The sequence below is a fragment of the Varanus komodoensis genome, unplaced genomic scaffold (genome assembly GCF_004798865.1).
Source record: "Varanus komodoensis strain SLA01 unplaced genomic scaffold, ASM479886v1 scaffold27, whole genome shotgun sequence".
NCBI lineage: Eukaryota > Metazoa > Chordata > Lepidosauria > Squamata > Varanidae > Varanus > Varanus komodoensis.
This window is the reverse complement of record NW_025335701.1, coordinates 8,954,528-8,976,762: the sequence shown is the minus strand read 5'-3', so window position 1 is coordinate 8,976,762 and position 22,235 is coordinate 8,954,528. Positions and strand designations below refer to the sequence as shown.

General features: G+C 48.7%; 1 long non-coding RNA gene across 1 annotated transcript; it reads left to right on the top strand.

Annotated features, from left to right (window-relative positions):
• The first annotated feature begins 15,817 nt into the window (after nt 1-15,817).
• Nucleotides 15,818-21,933, top strand: LOC123025381. The gene is made up of 3 exons (XR_006415113.1): nt 15,818-15,828; nt 20,035-20,039; nt 21,856-21,933. It is a non-coding gene; the product is annotated as an uncharacterized LOC123025381 (long non-coding RNA).
• The last annotated feature ends 302 nt before the right edge of the window (nt 21,934-22,235 follow it).

Genomic DNA, 22,235 nt, shown 5'->3' with positions numbered 1-22,235 from the left:
GAAGAGGGGGGCAAGTAGCCTGAAGAACCACTACCAAATGGGAGACCAGTGCTCTGAGTCTCCGATTTCAAACGAAGCACCAGTGCCGCTGATGTAGCGCCCCAGGGTTCCTCCCTGGTCCTTCCTCCACCCCAGAGGCCCTGGATTTCAGCAGCTCCCAGTGGAAGGATAGAGAGTTGCGGTGTATGTCAAGTCCTCCCCGGAACTCATGAGCAAAATCTTGCAGCGTGGCAAGGCAGATATAGCAGGGCCAGTCCCTCAAGTGGCAGACGAGAGAAACAGAACTGCCTTGCAATGCCCAGGATCCCAGGAAGCAAACTGGGTGGAGTATCACTGTTGACGCGCAACCGTGAGACATCCAGGTAGATGCACCGGGACTTCCATGGCAGCATGTGATATGGCAGGGCCCGCCAAAAGTACTTGCACCAGCAGCCTCGATACTTAGCCTGGAGTGTGTTGCTGGCGCTAGAGAATTGTATTAGGATGTGGATTTACCCAGTTTTAAACTCTTTTGGGATGCATTGGCAAACTAAAATACGAGCATTTTCAAAATGTAGAATGTGGTGCGCTCCAGAAAGAAAGCGGCAGTTTCCATGCTCCTCTTCCCCTGTTCAAAGGAGGGATGGGGGGAATGGATGAGCCCGAGTCCCAGCACGGCCTTTCTCCTAAACCTAGGGGTAAGTGAATACCCAAACCAGGCCTAAAAGACTTGGCACAGCAATCAGAGAACAGTCCTAATTTCCTTATTTTAGAACATAGAGCGAGTCTGAAGGGGTCTCCTGGGCCATCTACTCTGAGCCCCGGCTCCAGCCAGCTCCACTCACGATATGCCCACCATCTGCATGGCCAGCCTGTCCTTGAACACCCGCACCGATGGGGCTTCAACCACCTCCCCTGGAAGCCCATTTCATGCCCTAGGGATCTTAACTGTCAGGAAGTACTTCCTGGCATCCACCCTAAATCTTTGCTCCATTGGAACACATCCTGCCCTCCACTGCAGGGGAAAACGGGTCACGACCCACCTCTGCGTGGCACCCCCCCTTTCCTACATGTCGCTAAGAGGTCCCCTCGGAGTCTCCTCCTCCCCTGGCTGAAAAGACCCAGTTCCCTGAAGAGACCCGGCCCCCTCAGCCTCGCCTCAGACGGCTCCCCCTGCAATCCGGCCACCATCCTCGTGGCCCTGCGCTGCACCGACTCCAACCTTGCTATTTTCTTTCTTTTCGTGGTTCCTAGCAGGGGTTGTTTTATTTCTGCAGCTCTTTGTCTTCCCTCTTTTTTTAATTTAATGCTTCCTCCTGGTCTTTGCGGTGTTTCTTTCTTTGCTGTATAACTTAACCAAGGAGATGCTATTTAGTGCAATAAAATATTACGCAGCTGAGACTTTTTCGAGCAAACAGCTCTGACCTAAGGCCACCTCATGATGTGAGCGGGAGGAAGTGTGGTCCTAACAAATTTGCTGAGTTAAGCCACCGAGTTTCACAGTTGCTGCCCAGGATTCTGGGTGTTTTGCCATTTATCCCTGGACTTCTGTCAGGGCTGGGATGTGTGTGGTCACTTCAATGGGAGTTTAATCATAGGTCCCCTTTGGCTTTTCCTGCTAATCCAGATTCATTCATGACTAAATCTTTCTGTCCGAGAGGCAACGACATCAATTTGGTCGGGAAAAAATACTTGGATGCAGAGGGGACAGTCCGTACTGAAAGGCAGATGGAAGCATGATGCCAAGGTCTAAACCCTGCACACCCAGAAGGATTCTAAATCCTATTGAAATCAATGGGATTTAAAGAAGCTTAGCTGCGTGCGGGACTGCAGCCCAAGAGATTAATAAAGTGAAGACGTTCGGCAATTATGGGAAGAGCTCCCATCAAAGAGAAGGAATCAAGAGCTGTGCTGCAGACCAAGGTTTGCAAGCACAGGCCAAAATCTCCCCCAAATAAAACCATCTAGGAAGAGAGAGGCACATTCCCCTGAGAAGCACCTCTGTACGAGCCCCGGTTGAGAGGCGCATGAAAGCCCAGCTCTGCAAAAACGAACTGTCTAGCACACTACAAATCCCATCATAAACTACAAACCCCACTTCATAAACTACAAATCCCGAACCCTGAAACTTCTTTTCTGCGTGGCCTCATCCAGACGCCTGTTCCTGAACTGCTGCCAGCAGCTGCCTCTCTCCCAGGCGGTGACGCGGGTGTCGAGCCGGGACAGGGAGTCATTCCGCCAGCTCAGACGAGCTACTTGGATTTTCCCTCTTTTCATGGTGTGCCTTGTCTTTATACATCGCAAACCTGCAGGCAAGAACAGTATCATTTTCGCTCATTATATGGAAGGCTCTCCAGGAGCCTTTTTTCTGACTGAAATTAAAATTGAAATTAAAAGCAAATGCCCTTTGGATGAATAAGCAACCCACCATAGCTGGGACTGATGGGAACTGCAGCCCCAAACATCTGGAGGGCGCCGTGGAGGGAAAGTTGGTTCCAGCCGAAGTTCTTTGGGGACACAGCGTGGCAAAAGCTCAGGCTGGGGTGAGGCTGGGCATCTGGTGCTGTGAATGCTGTGAAACCACGGATCTATTTATCAGGAACATCAGGCGAGGGCCTGAGGGGCCTTCTCATGAGGAAGTGAAACGAGACCTGATGGAGCAGCCAGCAATAGTGAAAGTCGTTGCTTAAGGCTGAAATACAATCGTCTTCGGAGGGCAAGTTGCTGAAATTCTGCGACCACACTGGCTGGGGCTTGCTCCATCTGAAGCGACTGTCTTCGCTTGCTGACAGCCCCGAACGGGTTCCCAACACCAATCCATGGCCTGGGTGGCCTCGATATTGCAAGAGAGCACAGGGGAGGGCTCGTTTCTCTGTGTGCCGCAGCAAGGGCAGCCCCCAAAGGGCGACCTCTGCCTGGCCCCAGCTGCACTACTGTAGGACAAGGTGGTATCCAGGGGTTGAAGAGGGCCCAGCTGGTCAGCGCATCTCAGGAGAGCCTGCCCCTTCCGTCCGTGGATGTGGGTGTCGGGGAGCCTCGATGGCATCCGCGGCAAGGTAGCCAGGTTCGGCCAGGAAAGACCCCTTTCGCCTTGCGCCTCAGCAGCTTCATTGAAAGACACCCCAGGCCTGCTGCAGTCACTTTCCACAGCGTGCTCCCAGGTGGTGGTCTCCACTGCCAACTGCTAGCTCTTAGAACATGCACAGAGCATTTTATAGGTTCTGAGTCACATGGGCCCAGCGGCTGGGCAGTTGATGGCGAAGCAAGGGGAAGAAGAAGCCAGAAGAAGGTGCGAGGTCTGCGAGGGGCTCCATGCAATGGCAGTTGATTGCAGGAGATTAACATAACCACCACGGGATTATTGTGGGTCTTGGCATGCAAATGAGGGTGACTGCAAGGCTGTTAACCCGGCAGCCTCACCAGCCCTTGCTGATCAGCAGAACAAGAGCCTGGCACTTCTTGGGGAAGCCCTCAGGTGCCACTTCTTAAAGCAACAGCAAATACCAAACCGTGACGTGGCTTGGAATTATTTTGAGAGGGGGGTGCTTCCTGAGAAAGGGGTACAGGCAGTGCTTTTTTTGTAAAAAAAAAAAGTGCCGGAACTCACGTCTTGGGGTCACACTTTTACACTAAAAAAGATTTTCAATTCACCAACTTTTTTTGAAATAAAGAACTTATTTACCTTTTGCACGTATCCAGTCACTCTACCCACACATAAACATAATGGTCGCCGCCGGCAGTAAGCACTCAGTGCGTGACCACACAACCAATCCCAAGCCAAGCAGCACCCTCACAATCAGCGCAGACACACAAGCAGCCCACAAGCACTATTTTAATTATTTGTGCTGCTGACCTGTTATGCCCGACAGGGCGATTCACAATCACTTGGAAAAATCCATCAAAAAAAGGTGCCATTCCGGTGCGTTCTATGACAAAAAAAGCCCTGGGTGCAGGCATTTTCTAACAGAAAGACACATAAGCATCCCTTTTCTGCCAGGATTTAGCTGAATTTTCTCAAGGGGGGAAGAGGTCCAGAACTTGCTTCAGCATGATTCCTGAATCAACCATCCCTCTTGTCTGACGTAGTCAAGAAAAGCTGATGGAATCACTGGCGATGCAGTGGAAGCAGGGCTGCTGGGCAGAAGCGCTGGGACCGGCTTTCCTGAGCAAAGGTGATAATGCCGCCCGGCTCTCGCCTGGGCTTCCCCATATCCTCTGCAATCTCTCAATTGCTCTGGGGAAGGACATGGACCTTCCAAAGAGCAGCTCGTTGCTATGAGGGGTCCCTCGCGGCTTGGCCTGGAGCATGCCACGAGCAGGCTGAGGCCAACTGGCTGTCCGAAAGACAGAGGCAATATGCACACAGATCCGCATGTTTGCCTGCACATTGGGACCCCCCTGGGGGTTTATCACAATGTGGGCCTGCAAACTGACATTAGCGGCTCTGCTCTTCTACATTTCAAGCTTTACGCCTTTCCCGCAAGAGTACAGCATGGAGGGCACGATCCGCCTTCCCCCTCCCCGCATTTCATCCTGACAACAAGACTCTGAGTCAACTAGGCTAAGAATCTATGCCTGGCTCAAAGACACCCAGGAGCTCCACGACTGAATGGGGGCAGGATCCAGATCTCCCAAGGCGCAGCCCAGCTACACCTCTGGTAAATCCTTGTGCTGGTGAGCCTTGTCAACTGGCACCTTATCTCTGTAGACACTGAAATGCATTTGTTCCTGTTCCTGTCGCTGTCCCGATTCCTGTAGGGATGGGCAGACATGTGGCACAGCAGCTCTTTGGGAGCCTCCAAATTCCTCCTCCGAGCTCTGTTGGCCTGATTTGCATTCAAGAACACAAGTGCCTCGAAAAAATAAAATCAAGAATAACACACATTAGACATGCAGCCTCCGCTCCCAAAAAGCTAAAAACTACAATTCAGTTTTTCAGGAGGGAGTGCCTGATTGTACAGAGGCCCATTCTGGAAGTGTGCACTGCACGTGTGCAATTTGACATGTTTTCCCAAGAACTGTTCTGTGACTTGCAAGCGCCGCCAAGATTGCAAAAGGGACCTGCCTCCGTGACCTGCGAACAGCAAAGAAATCCTCGCACGTCTGTAGAATTCTTCTCCTAATTACATATTTGATGAACCCTTTGACTGAACTGGGTCAGAGCATCCACAAGCATAGATATCCGTGCAGATTGGTGAGAGAGACACATTCAGCAGGCAGAAGGTCTCACATGCAGCCTGCAAGCACTGGCTAAGCCTCAGAAAGATTCCTGCGCGAACCTCTGGCGAGCTGGTCAATGCAGGCAGGTTTCAGCTAGACGGATCAAAGATAGCAATCCATGCATTCATTTCAGCGTGGCTGACATTTCCAAGAGATGCCAAGCGCGGTGCTTACGCCAAACAGATTTTCTTTCTCCCTCAAGGCTTAAGCACTACCATAGAAATATGAAACCTTTGTTTTTATCAGAATTTTGTCCACTTCACGCCTTCCAGACTGAACATGGGAACTTAAATGCAACTTGTCATGGAATTTCTTGCAGTGCAATTCAGAGACAACCCTTCCCTGCATACATGACTGCAAGGTATATTCCCAAAATGTGTGCGTTGCAAACTGAGGCATTTCAAAACTGAACACAAATAAGCTTTAAATGTGGGAGAAGAATGCATTTATTTCAAAAAACATAAATGTCAAAGATGCACACAACTGGTGCATGCATTTGGACAAATATGCACAGAGATACACATAGATTTTCACATGTAAAGAAAAAAAAACACACACACACAGTGTGTTACAGAGCTGGAATGGGCTCTGAGATGGCATTCTGGGAACTTTGCATAGCTGGGGTTTTGCAGACTCACACCCTGCCCAGCCCTTGTGAACAACATTTTTCTGTGCAACCGACATTGCAACATTTGCCATGGTCCTCGCTATGCCAGACCTATGAGATCTGTTGCTTTCGTATCCATTTGATGGAGGGGGGAACTGATCCTGAAGTAAAGGGTTTCCACACCAATACACTGATGCTCTCTGACTGGCAGGGCCCAGGCTGAATTTTGCAAGCTACGGAGCTCAGCAGGTGCTGCCAGAATGCAAACTGGCCCATGCAGCAGGATGCGCGAACCCTTGGCCATTTCCAGCCCGCCTGGTGCTACCAATCCCGCCCTTCCACCCCCTGGAGGGCTGTGCCTCCTTTCCTTGCTCCCCCTTCCTCACCCCTCTCCTCCCAAGCAACCAGCATTTAGCCTTTGCATAGGTTTTTCCTGCCACTCTCGAAAAGATCAAAAAACCTCTCCTAAGACTTAATTACCAGCAAGAAGAGCGCCACACTAAAATATGGTGGCACGTTTGTTTCTGCCCCTTTTATCTCCAGCGCTGCTCGGCACTGGAAGGGGGCCTCAGAGAGATCTCTGAAATGAAATTCTGCCCCGGGGTGCTGAGGGGCAGCCACCTGCTGGAAGTGCCAGGAAGAACGGATCAGGGGGCGGGTGTTAGCTGCAGCTGCATTCAGAAAGGCACCCACCTCCATCTGGGATGAGAAGACAGGAGAAACAGCAGGACCCTGGGCAAAGGGCCCTTGGATGGTTCCCCTCCTGGGTTAGCACCGCCTAGCAGTTGTTGCTGGGAAAGGCGGCTGGTGGGAGTGGGATTCCCAGCAGTGCTGCTCCAAGGAGTAACTTCAAAAGGTTTCCCGGCAGCTCAGACTGCTTTGCAGCCCTTGCAAACGCTACCAAAGCCAGGCTCCCCAGTTTGAAAGGGGTGTGTGTGTGTGTGTGTGTGTGTGTGTGTGTGTACCCCTTTGCTAATTGGTGAACTCCTCCTCTAAACTTCAGACTACCCACCATCTTGCCAGAAGAGGCTGTCTGTGATAAGAGATCATGGATACATTAAGTTTCCACAGTTCAATGAGGAAAAAATAGGTCAAAATCTGACAACACTCTCAAACAGAAATGAGTCATCTCGCTTCAATGGAATATTTATGACAACTTCAATCCTTCATCAAAAGTCAGGTTCAAAGCTTTGTTGCAGAAAATAACACATCTAGTCCCCGGACGAGTCACTCAGAACGGCAGGTCAGGAAAGACAAAATAATGTGATGATGCTCAGTTACAGTTGTAGAAAACATGAGGGAGATGTTAGTTTTGCTCACAAAATATGTGAGTCTGCCTCCTCTGTGCTTGGATCCAGCACAAATATTCCTAAATTGCCAAACACGCACTCAATTCGTCTCGACCTCCAGTTTGTGCACATTTCCTCCGTAGATGAGGGCTCCGTTTTGGTCCAGGAAGGAAGTTCTTCGCATTAGGAGATTGGAACACATCTGCACACGGCTCCCACTGGATCACAGGCCCATTTAGTGCAAGTTTCCTATTTGTACAGAGTGAGTGGTCATCGCGAACAGGCAGAACTTGGCCTGAGGTGGGGAGCAAGGTGAGACTCACTAATCCTGGTCATCCGCAACACCGGACTTCCCTAGAAAACCTGTCTGATGGGATTCACAGGGTTGGGTGGCCGACAGGGGGCACACGAGTTGGTAGATGCCATTTATGACAAGGCCTATATTCTGAATGGGTCCAGGGATATCTGGAACTATGCCAGTTTAGGATTCCAGAAGCATCTCTATATGCTGGAAAAAATTCCCTGCTTGCAGAAGGTGTGTGCGTGTGCACGCGTGCTTGTGTGTGCAAAGCAGGATTTGCTGGGACCTAGAAACTGGGAAGGACATACAAAGAATCTACAAGCACCTACAGCTGGGGATGGAGGAGACACCCCTCATGCAGCAAAGTTGTGTCTGTGGCAGGGACCGTTTTCTAGCATCTTGGGGCTGGCGCAGGCTCCTTTAAGATGACTTTTCCTCTTTAAACCATGCACAGCAAGGCTGAGCAGAGCACGATCGAGTTGAAGCTCCCCAACACATCTGCAAGTGCCCCTTCCAGGTTGTTAACCATAGCAACGACAAAATGGCCTCTTTAATCTATTCCTCACCACCCATCAAGGTATTAGCATCTCTGATCCATAATAGCTCAAATGTGGATTTAGATTTGTATACTTTTCATTGTAGTGTGAAGGCCGCAGGATCCTCGACACAAAGGATGTGCCTGAATTGGAAAAAGGACAGAGAAGGGCAGCCAAAAAGATCGGGGGCTGGAAAGCTCGCCTGTGAGGAGCAGCTAAAACAACGGGCTGCTCAGCTCAGAAAAAAGCCAAGGAAGGGGGGATGTGATAGAGGCATTAAAAAATTGTGTGGTGTGGAATTGTGTGGTGTGGTGAGGGAGACATTTTCCTGCTTCTCCCGTATCACTGGAACCTGGGCTCATCCCATGATGCTGACTGGTGGGAGGTTTAGGACAGATAAAGGAAATACTTCCTCGGGGAGCACAGGGCGAAACAATGGGATTTGCTGCCACAGGAAGGGGTGGCAGCTGCCGATCTGGATGGCTGCAGAAGGGGATTGGAGAGAAACATGCAGGAGGGAGGCATTCGTGGCTGCTAGCCTTGCTGGCCATGGGCTACCTCCGCTCTTGGAGGCGGCCCGCCTGCCCACGCCAGTGGCTGAGGAGCTTGGGCAGGGGGAGGTCTTGCACCCGTCCTGCTGGAGGGGTCCCATGGGCAGCTGCTTTGCTACCATGTGCATGGAGTGCTGGACTGGATGGACCTGGATCTGATCCAGCTGGGAATTTCCACTGCTGCCGCCCACATCTGGAATGCTCTCCCTAAGGAGATTCGCCTGGCATCTTCTTTTTGACTCTTTTCAGCACCAGGCAAAGACCTACATCTTTAAAGACATTTTAATATTTATTAGTCGCTACCTAACCCTCCCCTTATATTGTTTTTAATGTAATTTTATCTGGGTTTTATTTTAATTTATGCCATTGTTTTATAAAGGATTTTAATTATCGGTTGTTAGCTGCCTAGAGATGCCGTGGCAAAATAGGCAGCATATAAATGTTTAGACAGACAGACAGACGACCGAATGTTCCTATAGGCTGCCGTGTCGTACCTGGATTTGCCTCCTATCTGAACCACTACTTTGCACTTGGCTTGGGTGGATGATGAGAGAGAGAGAGAGAAGAGTCTAGAAGCCAGAGTCTACTCACCCTGATATACTGGGTGTTCCATGAAGTCTGAAGGGTTTCACATATTACACAAAACCCAACTTTCATTAGCCACTGCATAAGCCACACCTTTCCCTCAAGAGAATCAGGGTGTCCATGTGACCCAGAGAATAGCCAATGGGTAGGTTGCACAGGAAGTCCCAGTACACCCAACTCCCATGCCCATAATATCAAGTTATAGGGCAGGGCCAATGCAAAGAGGCTGAAATGCTTACAAGCCCATTCTACCTGTTTCAGAAGTAGCCCAAGAGTAGGAGCAGTTCTAATCCAGGTTTGACTTAAGGTTTTGCCCCCAAGCCAAGCCAAGCCAAGCCAAGCCAAGCCAAGCCAAGCCAAGGTCATCCACTCGCAGAAGATTCTGGTGTGGGACTCACACTACATTTCCCCTGTACTAATACTGATTCAAGAGAATGAGGTTTTGCTTGGGAGATTTCTCTTTGTGGTTTGGCTTTTTGCTGGGATTGGAAAAGATTCTCAGAAGCTGCATCTATTCCACCACTGTGATCAGCTTTGGATCACAGGGAATGTGACCCCGAGGGAATAGCGGGAGGGAGCAGATATTCCCAGTCCTGGACCCTTCTCCACTGAGGCCCATCTTTTCAGCACCGGATTAAGACTGCTCTCTTCTCCCAGGCATTGAATAGGATCTAAGTTTACTTCATGCCATGCGGGAAGGGGGGACATTTCCATTGGCTGTTTCCAACAGGTCTGGTTCATGTTCATATTGTTTTCAGTTGTTAAATTTGTTTCACATGTTGTATATTGGAAAAGTTCTGTGCTGGTTTTCTTGCATCCATGGTTCATTATTTTCATTAAGTGTTGTGAACTGCCTAGAGGGCTTTGGAAGTTGGGTTGCAAGGCTGTATATTGTCGCCCTGCGTATTTAACTTATATGCAGAGCACACCATGAGAAAGGTGGGCCTAGATGAATCACCAGTTGGAATTAAGATTGCTGGGAGAAATATCAACAACCTCAGATATGCAGATGATACCACTCTCATGGCAGAAAGTGAAGAGGAACTAAAGACCCTCTTGACGCTGATGAGAAGGAAGAACTCCCTGGAGAAGACCCTGATGATGGGAACTATTGACGGCAAAAGAAGACGGGGACGGCCGAGGATGAGGTGGCTGGATGGAGTCACTGAAGCAGTCGGCCTGAGCTTAGGTGGACTCTGGGGGACAGTGGAGGACAGGAAGGCCTGGATCCGGGGTCCTCAAACTTTTTGAACAGGGGGCCAATTGACAGGTGCCAGCAGTGGCCGCAGGCCACCAAGGGGAGGCAGAGACATGGGGGGGGGGGTGGCAAGGTGCCGGCTTGTTCATGAGGAGTTAGTTTCTAAGCGAGTCCAAAACGACCTCCTCACGAGCAAGCCGCTGCCAGGTGCGAGCACGGCAAGGTGCTGGCTTGCTCGCAAGGAGATCATTTTCTCTGATCGAGTCCAAAATGATGTCCCTGTGAGCAAGCTGCCGCCGGGCAAGGTGCTGACTTGCTCATGAGGAGATCATATTCTCCAAGCATGTCCAAAATTACCTCCTTGCGAGCAAGCCACACGCACGCCCAGTGAGTGCAAAACCTGTGCGGTGGGCCAGTTAAAAGGGCATGGCGGGCCCTGGTTTGAGGACCCATGGCCTGGAGGAATGCTATCCATGGGGTTGCGATGGGTCAGACGCAACTTCAGGACTAGCAGCAACAACAACAAGAAATTAACCCAAATAGATAAATACACAGAAAGCCTAATTTGGAATGCATCATGTTCATCAAAGAACACTTATTCATGAGTCTGCATAGACATGGACATGAATATCCATGGTGGAGCCTAGCATCCTTCTTTGTCTTGGAACAAGGTCTCCTCACACCTCGAGAGGGAAGATCTGAAGTTCTCTTGAAGGTGCTTCTCCAGCATCTCTGAAGCATGGTTCCCCAGGGATGTCCAGCTCAGAAAGCTTCAAGTTGCTGTCTGAAGAGGATTCCTCCCAAGGGGAATCCCACACAGTTTAGGCCCTGCATCCTGTCCACTCAGTCCTTCAGGAGATATTACTGCTCTCTCGTTCAAAGGAATGGTGCTCAAGCCCCTCCTCCACTGAGAAAGGGGGTCCTGGGAAGCATTCCCCAAGCACCTCTGACTTCCCAGACCCTCACTCCTCTGGGAATGAGCACTGGCCCTTAAAAACAAACCAACCAACCCAGTATGTGCAGAGCTAAAGCACCAAGAATGGCCCTTCTGAGCTGGTTAAAAATCCCTGCCGGTTGTTTTAAGTTAATGCTGGAGGGTGGTTACTTGCCAGTACTGTTTAGAACATACAAAGAACCCAGCTGGGTCCACCTAGCCCAGTATTTTCTTCACGCATTGGCAAACCAGCTGCCCACAGGCTCCCCCAAGCAAGATATGAGCCCCTTCCCACCCAAGCCCCACAGCAACTGGTGTACAGGGGGCATCCTCTTCTGGTAACATAAGCATAGAGCCATCAGGACTAGTAGCCATAAGCGTCTTCTCCTGCACGAATGTGCCCAGACCCTGTTTAAAGCTGTCCAAATACAGGTCCATTACTGCTTCCACGGCCGTGAATTACATAACTGTGCACTGTGTCAAGTGCTTTCTTTTATCTCCCACCCAATTCCAAGCGCCTCTGCCATGCCTCCCCTGAAGTGCCTGCTTCCTAAGCTAAACAGCTCCACGTATCGCAACCTTTCCTTCCAGGGGAGTTGCTCAAACCCCTTGATCATCTTCATGGTCCTTCCTGCTCTATAATATAATATCCTTTTTTCAGGTGCAGCAACCAGAACTGCACACAATATTCTAAGTGCGGTCACACCAAAGATTTGCATATGTATGATGTCTGCACTTTTATTCTCAATTCCCTTCGGTAGCTTTGGGTACGGGAGGCATAGAAATGGAATAAGTAGGTAAAGTGTCACATGGCAATTGCCCTTTTCCCAGCAGGCACACGCTACAGCAACCTTTCCGTCGGCTGTCCACCATAACGCCAAGATCCCATTCCTGGCCAGGCACTGCGGCAGCGCTGTCCATGGTCCTGAAACGATCCCCTTCTGGGGCTGGGGCATTCTGTGCTGACCATGGTACGAAACTGCTCCCATTCTGGTCACTTGTCCATGTTGCATCTTCTTGGCTCAGAGCGGTGGACACCCACCTGTCCCATAATCATGGGAGAGGCTCACGGCTCACATCTTAAGAGACACCCCAAGGAGAAGTCAAACCTGGAGTTCTCCGAGCTTGTTTGCTGAGGTGTGTGCTTCCCTTTTGGGGGATTCAGCTTTCACTCTAATGTTGCCAGATGTTTGGGGGTGCTCTTTGCATCCGTCTCCTTGTTCCATTTCAGTGATTTCCCCATTTCAGGGTTTGCGACCAGGACAGGACTATCCGGCTTCTCTCTTTCTTTGCCTCCGTCATGCAAACAGGGCTATTTATCAAGCTGCAGTTTATGAGCTGTAATCAGACAGGTGAGGCCTGAAGGTGCTGAGATCACCTAAATTATTTAGGGCAGCAAAGGACTGGCCGCCGCGAACAACATGATGCCGCTTAGAAAGCGAGAGAGGGAGGAGCTTCCTGTACATCGGCGTGTCAAGTTAAACCTTAAACTTCATGGCAGGGTGTTCTGTTAGCCTTTGGAAGACAATCCCCAAGGGGAGTGGATGATCTTGAAGCCCTGCAATTTGGGATATTTCAAACTCAGCTGGACGGAGAGCCAAGTATAATACAACAGGGAACTTGCGGATAACTGGGCAAGATGACATTAATCGGTCCTTTTGATCTCACAGTCTGGTCCTCCAAGGATTCCCTCCAATTCTGTTGCCTTGATCAAAAATTTAGGAAATCAGTTGAGAAATGAGAGACTGTAAGAATGCTAAACACAAAACCTAATCAATAAATCCTGGAAAACAGGAGAAGTAACAGACAACTGGAGAAGGGCTAACGTCTTCAAAAAGTGGAAAAAAGATGAACCTGGGAAATACAGACCAGTTTTTCTGATATCAATCCCTGGAAAAATTCTGAAGCAAATCGGTCTCCAAGCAGCTCAAAGAAAATGCAGCGATTGATCAAAGCCAACATGGATTTATCAAGAATAAATCCTGTCAGAGTAGTTTAATCTCATTTTTTGACTGGATAACATCCCAAATGGACAGAGGGGACATGTGAACGTAATCTACCTCAGCTTTCAACATAGTGCCCCACAACATTCTGATAAGAAAATTAGCAAAAACTGGACTAGATAGAACAACTATTAGGTGGACCCAAAACTGGCTGCTAAATCGGACACAAAGGCTGCTCACCAATGGCACCTTCTCAAACTGGATGGGGGTAACTAGTGGGGTGCTACAGGGTTCAGTCCTGGGCCCAGTTCTCTTCAGCATTTTTATTAATGATCTGGATGAGGAAGTACACGGAACAATCATCAGTTTTGTAAACAATACAAAACTGGATGGAATAGTGAGCACCCTAGAAAACTGAATGAAGATGCAGAGTGATCTTGAGCTGGGCTGAAAGCAACAGAATGAGATGCAATAGGGACAAATGTCGTGTTTTCCACCTACGACAAGGAAACCAAATACATCGATACAAGATGGGGAATGCTTGGCTCAACAGAACTGACAAAGAAAAAGACCTAGGAGCTATTGTGGAGAACAGGCTAAATATGAACAAAAAATGTGATGCAGCTGCAAAAAGGGCAAATGCTATTTTGGGATGCATTAACGGAAGCATTACTTCCAATCACGAGAGGTAGTAATTTACCCATGCTCCTCATTAGTCAGACCTCATCTGGAATACTGTGTCCAGCTCTGGGCACCAAGACGCAGAGAAAGATGCATCTTAAGAAAGATGCAGAAAACTTGGAAAGGGGACAGAGGAGGGCAACAGAAATGATCCAGGGTTCGGAAACACTGCCCTGTGAGGGGAAACTGAGAGAACTGGGCACGTTCAACCTTGAGAAGGGAAGACGGAGAGGGGACATGATATCCCTCTATTGGTACCTCAAAGGCTGTCACAAAAAGGAAGGTCAAGCTCTCTTGCTGATGCCAGAGTGTAGGACACGGAATAATCAACTCAAGTTGTGACAACCCAGATTCAGGCTATTTATAAGGAAGTTTCCTCACTGTCAGAGCAGTATGACAGTGGAACCAGCTGCCTGGAGAGGTGGTGGCGCTCCCACACTGGAGACCAGAAAGAAACTGGACAGCCCTCTGAGTGGGAGGGTGTAAACCGGTGACCTGCGACAGCAGGGGGTTGGACCTGATGGCCTTCCTGACCCTTTCCAGCTCTACAGTTCTATGATGAGCCTATCCATGGCCATGATCCAACAGGATGTTCTCCCCTGCCAATTCGCTCTTGCAAGCATTGACCCCTGGCTATCCTGTTGTGCAATGGAGACCCACTGTTTAGCCTAGGAAGACTGAGAGTTTCCTAGAAAAAGATGTGACGTAAGTGGAAATGCTTGTTTCAGGAACGAAGCAGGTTGGTGGAGCTTCCACACATGAGCTTCCCAGCCCCCCTCCTTCCTCAGATGGGCATTTCTTCCCATTTTGGATTGCCTGGGGAATGCTGAATTGCCATCGCACAAGTGGCAGGGCTGCCTGGGCAGCAGAAGCAGTGGGGTGGAGAGAGAAGCAGCAGGGACAGAAGCGCCCCACTGGATCCTGCTTCACGCTTACCCAGATGTTCTGCTGATCTCAATGGGATTTACTTCAGGCAGCCTACTCATGTCTCTTTTCATCCATGCTTCTCTTTTGTTCAGTCCACTGATTTCAGAGAGGTGGAATTTTCAAAACGCAAGCAACATTAAAAAATAAGCCAAAAAGAGCAGCTCTCCACAGCAAGAATAACCCGGCGGAGAAGAGCTTTCTCCCTTTCCCCATCCATCTCACCTCAGATGAGGGGAAGTTGGGCAATCGCTTCCAGCAATGATCTTAGCACTCCAGAGGCTTCGTGCGGGTAAAGGTTAAGGTGGCCAGCGTCTTTCTTTACAGGGAGAGTCCTCTGTTGGAATGGCTGCCAGATGATGATCCTCTGTTTGAAGGAACGGTGGTCTAGCTCTGATTTCGAGAAAAAGAGACAGAAAGAGGAAGAACAGGGTGGGGCCTTGAGGGGCCGATCAATTGCTCCTTGAACGCAGTCTGAGCTGGCATGATGCCACATCACCAGAGTCTTCCTCACCATGGTAAGATGGATTTCTATTTAAGCCATGGGTGGGCAACGGAGGGAGGTCCGGGGGCACTTCCCCCATCCCTTTCCCCAGCAGGCCATGCCCAGATGTGGGAGATAAAATCAAAACACCACCTGCAGCTCACTGGCAGCTCCAAACTGCTCCATACTTTTCAATGGTCCTGAGGTGGAGATATTTTGCTTGTTTGCAAGCTAAATTGGTGCATTTCCATGTTCTGTCTCTGATACAGAGCATGATTTTCTGGTTTGCTTTTTAGCATCATGTCATGGTAAGGGCTGCTTGTTACCAGTCTCTAAATTATAGTAATTATTTCCCATGTCTGCCTCTACTCATATTCAACTCTGTGTCCTCTGTCATCTCACTTGAAGCATGTCCTCCTCTTTTTTAACAGCCAGTAAAGTACAATCCCTCCAACCACTTAGCTCACTGCCTCCTTCGGTTTCATCCCTGGTCGAGAACCAGCTCAGCCTCTCTGAACCAGCCCAGAATAAGAGCCTGGGCTTACTCACAATTACTTTTCCTTCCCCCAGTTGATAAGGTTTCTGAGAAGGCCCAAGTTTCCCTGCAGCATGGTTGGAACATTCTCTGTGATTTTAACAATTGCAAGGGGCAGCTGGTTCCCTCCAAGGCGGTGGGGTAGATCATCCATTCTGGGTTTGGGTCTGAACTTTAAAGGGTTGGGATCCAATCCCCAAAGTAGATCCAGGGACATGGAAAACTCCTTAAAAGCTCAGACTGTGAGCCAGAGTGAATATACCACTCCAGTGATACTGGAATGGACCCTGCCAGCCACTGCTAGTCCAGAAAGGTATGGGCTTGATTTTTAATGCAACAGTTCCTGTTGTTTGGGGACAAAGGCCCTGCTAGAAAAAAGACCTCTACACTTTTAGGAGGGAAAAAAGGACAATCACAAGAAAACATGCACCATGCAATACACCTGAGCAAAGAAGTAGCCATACAGATAATCTTGGTCTCTTTTTAAACCTGAGGTTCTTAGCTAATTAATAGGCTACATTATTATTACACATTGCAAAAGCCAGTGATCAAGTATTTGTTATGCCATTTTCTCATTTTACACAGTATCAGAAGGGATTAAATTACTGTACTTGCTGATAGTCATTCTTATGTTGATTAAAACTGGGGGGGCAGGGGCTTCTCATAGGCAGCATTTTTCTTGCTTGAGGCAGTCTGACCTCCAGTTTTTCTGGGGTCAAAACTGATCCCAAGTCAAACTAATGCTAGTTTTTTTTTTTGTTCAAGTGGAAGAGTTAATCTGAATCTCTCTGTCTGTCTCTCACTCACAGACACATTCTACTTCACCTGAATGCATTTTGTCAGCTTTCACCTACCCAGATATCCTCCAGTCTTGTCCTCCACTTCCTGAAACATGCTTCCTACTTCCTTTCCTGTCAGTAAGAGCTGATGGATCTTTATAGAGGTGGATGCAGCTTTTGTACTTGCAGAGAAAGCGTTCTAATGAAACCAGCAAAGGGCAGGTTTGCAACAAGGGATGGAAGAAACTGCAAAGGCTGCTCACCGTTTCTGAACCAGCACTGGCAGCAAAGTGGGCTCAGGATGTAAACAGGCAATTTCCGGTTGCAAAAAAGTAAGTAATAAATTTCTGGTACATTGAGTTGCAGTAGGTGCAAAGGATGGTGTTTCTTCTGTCTGGCTCACCTGTTGTATTTCTGCCTGTCGTGTTGCTGTGGAAGGCATGATTACAGTGCCAAAGAAAATTAGGATATCCTTCCAGTAGAGAATGAGGGAAAAGTACTTGTTGTGCTTTAGCGGGTTCCATGAATTGTGCTTAGGGAATGCAAACGATAAGTTAATTAGTTCACGGAGCCCTTAAATTTTTGCAGGGAACTCTGATCTTGCAACTCACCTCTTGCAAAGCTCATTCTTTTTACTGTACTTGCCAGATATCTTTTTCTTGAAACCTCAGGAAAGAAATTATTTTTAAAAATAAGAATAGGTGGGAAAGCAAGCAAAGAGTTGGCACTATATGCTCTCAGAGAAGCTTCTGGCTTCAGGGGACTTCAGAAAGAAGCTTGGCTGTCCCTGATGGTTTGGACAACATTAGATTAGCCCCAACTTCATCAGCACTTAGAACCACTTCTCGGCCAAAAGGAATGACTCCTATATTTCACAAGCTGTTTGATAAATAATAAACTTGCTCATCCTGAGGCTCCAGCACTCCCTCCAGCTTTTTACTGGGTCCCTAAAAGCTTTTTTGAAGAAAGAATCAGGGTTGGATTCAAATGGAAGCAATACATTTAAAATGCACTTCTCTTACTGTTCCTTTCCCCTTGTTTTTGGAAACCATAAAAGCCATCCCTGTGGTCTTTGATCCTGGACCTTTGAGAGATAATAATTCGTTCTTTCTTGCTGTTAAGGCCAAAGTGCACAAGATGCAACGGATGTATGAATGCTGATGAGTCCATTCTGGTCCGCATTTCATGGGTTGTTCAATGCCTTTCATTCTTCCATCCGTTCTTTGATGGAATCTGATTTTTTTCCCATTCCCCAAATTTGTCCTTGTCTGCACTTGCACAAATTTGCAGTTGTCCAAATTTGCACTTCCAGAGATGAACCAAATCCCTTTCCCCTGCAGATGTAACCCCCTGAAAAAACCAAAAGCAGATTTTCACATTTTAGCCTGTGCAGTGTGTGTGTGTGTGTGTGTGCGTGCACGCGCGCGTGCCCACATTTTCAGTTTTTTAAATATCTGTGCAAAATTCCAGAAAAGAAAAACAACAATGCAAATAACTGGCCAGAATCCACGTGATTCAGGAAAAGCTGTGCAATTCATGCATCAGAGGACTAGAACGCTGCGCTCCTTGGAAACCTCTGCAGATTTCTCTGGCATCCCTATGCTACATGGAGTTTACTTTCCTCCCCCACCCCACCCCCAGGTGGGCTTCTTTCTCTTGCAAAGCAGAGAGGTTGACTTCAGCCCAAGGAGAGAGGTAATGCAGGCATCTGTAGGTGTGCAAGCAAGTTTCACTCATCCCCTCGTCACCTGCTTGTCCCCTCTGATTCAGTCCCACAGGTGCGAGAGACTGCTTAAGGCCCCGAATGCAGGGGCTGATGAGCATCTCTGACCGAGCAGGTGGGGTGCTGCAGGACATCCTTTGACTCCCAGTTCCTGCCAACCTTGGAGAAGTAGCTGGTAGTTTTCATGTCACCTGTGAGGAAGGGAAAGGGGAGCACAATTCAGAGGCTGGAGTTCTTTCTTGGACCTTCAATCTGAGAAATTGAAGTATCTGAGGCCCAAGATGTGGTGGGATTGCTCTTTCAGGTGAAGTGGGCAAGCAGCTGGCAAATAAATGGTTAAGAGTCTCTGACTTCCTCTGCATCCTTCCACTTGAAGACCTTCCACTTGAAGGCCTCTCCTTGCTGCTCTGTATGCAAGAGAAGAATCTGCAGAATAGCACAGGGCAGGCCATGTGGTCCTTAAAGCGCTTCCATCGGGCTCCTCACAGGTTTGGAGAGCACCAGCCCACATAAGGAAGAATGAATTTGCCCAGGTTTGCCTCTGAAAAACTGAGAAATGATCTTAGAGAGCTTATATGGCAGGGAAAGTATTCGAAGTTCTCAGCTTGTTCCTCTGAGCCAATCTGAAGGCTTTGGCAAAGTCCCAGGTGAAGCCGAGCTCATGAGAACTACATCTCCCATGATTCCGTGGGGTTTTGCACTCCAGACTCTGCTGTTCAGTGCATGAAGGCAATTGAGAAAGATAGAAAATCTTCTCATTGTGTAACATACTTCTGTTTCCAGCACCTTAAAGCTGGTAAAAACCTCACCTATTGGCTGGAACAGGTACTGGATCCATTCATTCCAGCTCCTTTTTTATCAGAATGCTCCAACATTCACAAATTAGTTCATAGTTAGGAGAAATAGAGCTTGATATTTTAAAAGCCTGAAGTGGGAAAGAGTGAACCTGAAAGCCTTGCTCATCTTGACAGATTCCTGGGCCAGGCTGGGTCTTCAGTTGTTCATTATCCCACACTCACACTTTTAAGATCTTGGTTTATCTAACTCCCATTCATGAAGCATGCCATTACCAAAAAACCAAACTGAACAAAATCCTCACCCCTTCCTACGTGTTATCCGAACCACATTCTTGTAAGGTATGTTTGCATTGTTCTATCACAGAAGGGTGGCTGAGAAGTTATGTGGCTCGCATTTAAAGAAAGCACCCCCCCCTCTTTCCTTTGCTAGGACATCCATCTGCACAATGTTTTCATGATGCAGCATAATGATTCTAACAAGTAAGAATTGTGTCTATTTAAGGGAGGGGGGCAGAAAAGAGATTCCATTTCCTGGTTGGCAGGGAGCAGTCAGTTCATCCCTGCTGCCCAGTGGGAAATATCTGGCTCTGTATTTCTTCAAATTGTCTCAGGGCATGAACAAAGAGAAGGAGGGCTTGTTCTGCTGCCACTGAAGGAAGCTACCCAAAATCTGCACAGCTTTCTGAATAATTCAGTGCCCTAAAAATACTGCTGCCAGTCGCTTGGCTCGGGCTGAGTAGTACAGATATTTTATCCCAGTTGCCAGCACTCCCCCACCCCACTTTCAGTTTAATAAAGTGTAAATAGAGATGCAAATGCGAAAGAGGAAGGCAGCACAATGTGTCTGTTCTTTAACCCTTCCAATGCAGAAAATGATTTTTTTGAAAGTCGGTCTTGGAAGAACAGAGAAAACTGCCTTACCCTGGGTCGGGCAATTGGTTCATCTAACCCAGAGATGCCAACAGCAGGGGCTGTCCAGTGTTCCGGGCAGAATTCTTTCTCAGCCCAATCTGGAGATCCCTGGGATCAAACTGGGGTGCTCCTATCACGGAGCTGCAGCCCCAGCTTCCTTCTGTTTCCATAACCCAGTGCTGCTCCGAGACCTTCTGCTGCCCCTGGTAAGGCCAAACTGGCTCACCTGGGAGGAGAGTGCAGGGGACTCTGTGTCTGCTGCGTTTTCTGAGAACAAATTAAAACCACAGCAGCACTTGAATCACAATATACAACCTATATTGAACTGTACAGTAAAAGCATTCTAACTATTAAAATGCTGGGCACATAAAAAGGTCTTGGCCTGGTGTCAAAATGAAAAAGAATTGGGTTCCAGGTGCGCCTGTCTAGGAAGCTGATTGCACTGTCAGGGTGCTGCCACCAAGAAGGTCCTCCTCTGAGTAGCCACTCTTCTAGCTTCTTTCAAAGAGGTTTCCTGGAGAAGGACATCCTCAGATGATCTTAGGGTTTGCTCGGGTATATATGGAAGGAGACCTTATTTCAGATAGTTTGGCCGAAACCATTTAGGGATTTCTGCACCAGTGGTTCCACCTTAAATTGGAGTCAGGCTTCAATCAGCAACCAGTGAAGATGGTGAAGGACTGGTTTACCTGGTTAGCTGCTCTATTCTGTACCAACTCAAGTATCCCGTTGAAGTTATGGCTTCGTCACAGCACGTGAGAACAGAGCAATTAAAAGAGGGACACAGGAATGGTAGCTGAGGTACCCTCAGGATATGGTATGCACACTGAGAGAAGGAGGGAGACAGAGACAGGCAGAGACTTCCTTTCAGGAAGCCAAGCTAATCGTCTCAGTAACATTCTAAACCTTTGTTATGACTGTACCACAAACGGGAGGCGTTATCTGGCCAAGCGTGAAGTGCGTGAGTGTGTGAAGAGCAAGGCCTGAGCCGTGGGGGAGATATGGGGCTTGGAGGAGACTGAGATGTGCATCAGTTTGCAAATTAAAGTGCATAATGTGCTCTTCTGAGACACATTGGCACATCCCGTTAGGCTCACTCGTGGGCTTGGGATGCTTTTGGCGTTGGAGGCCTCCTTGTCTCGTTCATATTTCATCAAAATGTATAATGATAAAGGAACATGGCAGGCTTATAAATAATAGCAAGCCACGCAGCAACGCATTAATGCTTAATGAACCCACTGGACGGTCATTGCTAAAGGAACCTGTCTGCAGGCTGCCGCGGCTGACATTTCCCCCGGGGTCCCCTTGGCCCTAAATGCCTACAGACCGAGACTTAAGAGGTGCACTAAGGCTACTTCTGCATGGTCGGTGGCCACTGAGGCCAATCCGGGTAGTCCAGCAGTAGCCAATCCAGTGTTTTAAGGAAGTGACGCCGGGGGTGGGGTAGCCTCTTGCCACACGGCTGCAAGTCATGCCAGCTGCTGAGTGTCCAGATGTTGCAGCCTTCCCCAGACCACTTCTCCCTAGAGGCTTTAGGCTTCAGATCTCCTCAGTCCCAGGGGCATGGCCAATGGTCAGGAAAGCTGGGAGCTGTAGTCCAAACCATCTGGAAGGTTGGGAAGGCTGAGGTTCCCTTTGCCATGTTGAAGCCAGCTGGGTAAATTCTGTTACTGCGCTTACTGTTGTCCAAGAGGGAGAAGGGACGCCACCAAGTAAGTAGGAAACACACCATAGATTTCCAGTGATTTTGATGATTTTCTCTTTTCTCTCAGAGCTCCCTTGGTCTGACATAGGTTCGGCTGTTTGCTCAATGGGTAAAGGGTCAGGGCGAGGTATGGCTATCTGTTCGGCCATTCCCAAGCCAGGCTGTGGGAGAGACATTTGGCTACAGAGTCTCAAGCATAAATCCTCCTCGCGAAGTGCTGCCTCTGTCAGGGCATCAGGCATGACAGATCTTGACCTTCCTCTTTGAGGGACTTCTAGAGGGATCTCATGTCCCCCTTCAGCCTTCTCTTCTCAAGGCTAAACATGCCCAGCTCCCTCAGTCTCTCCTCACAGGGCTGTGTTTCCAGACCTTGGGTCATTTCCGCTGCCCTCCGCTGGACCCTTTCTAAGGAGGGCAACAAAAATGCCCCTCACTCGTCAGGTAAGCCCAACAAAAGGAAAGGTGACCAGTGGCAAACATAAGCCAAGGATGTGTTTTTTCCTTGGATCAGTAATTATTGGCTGAAAACACTTTGGAAGTGGAAAGGGAGGA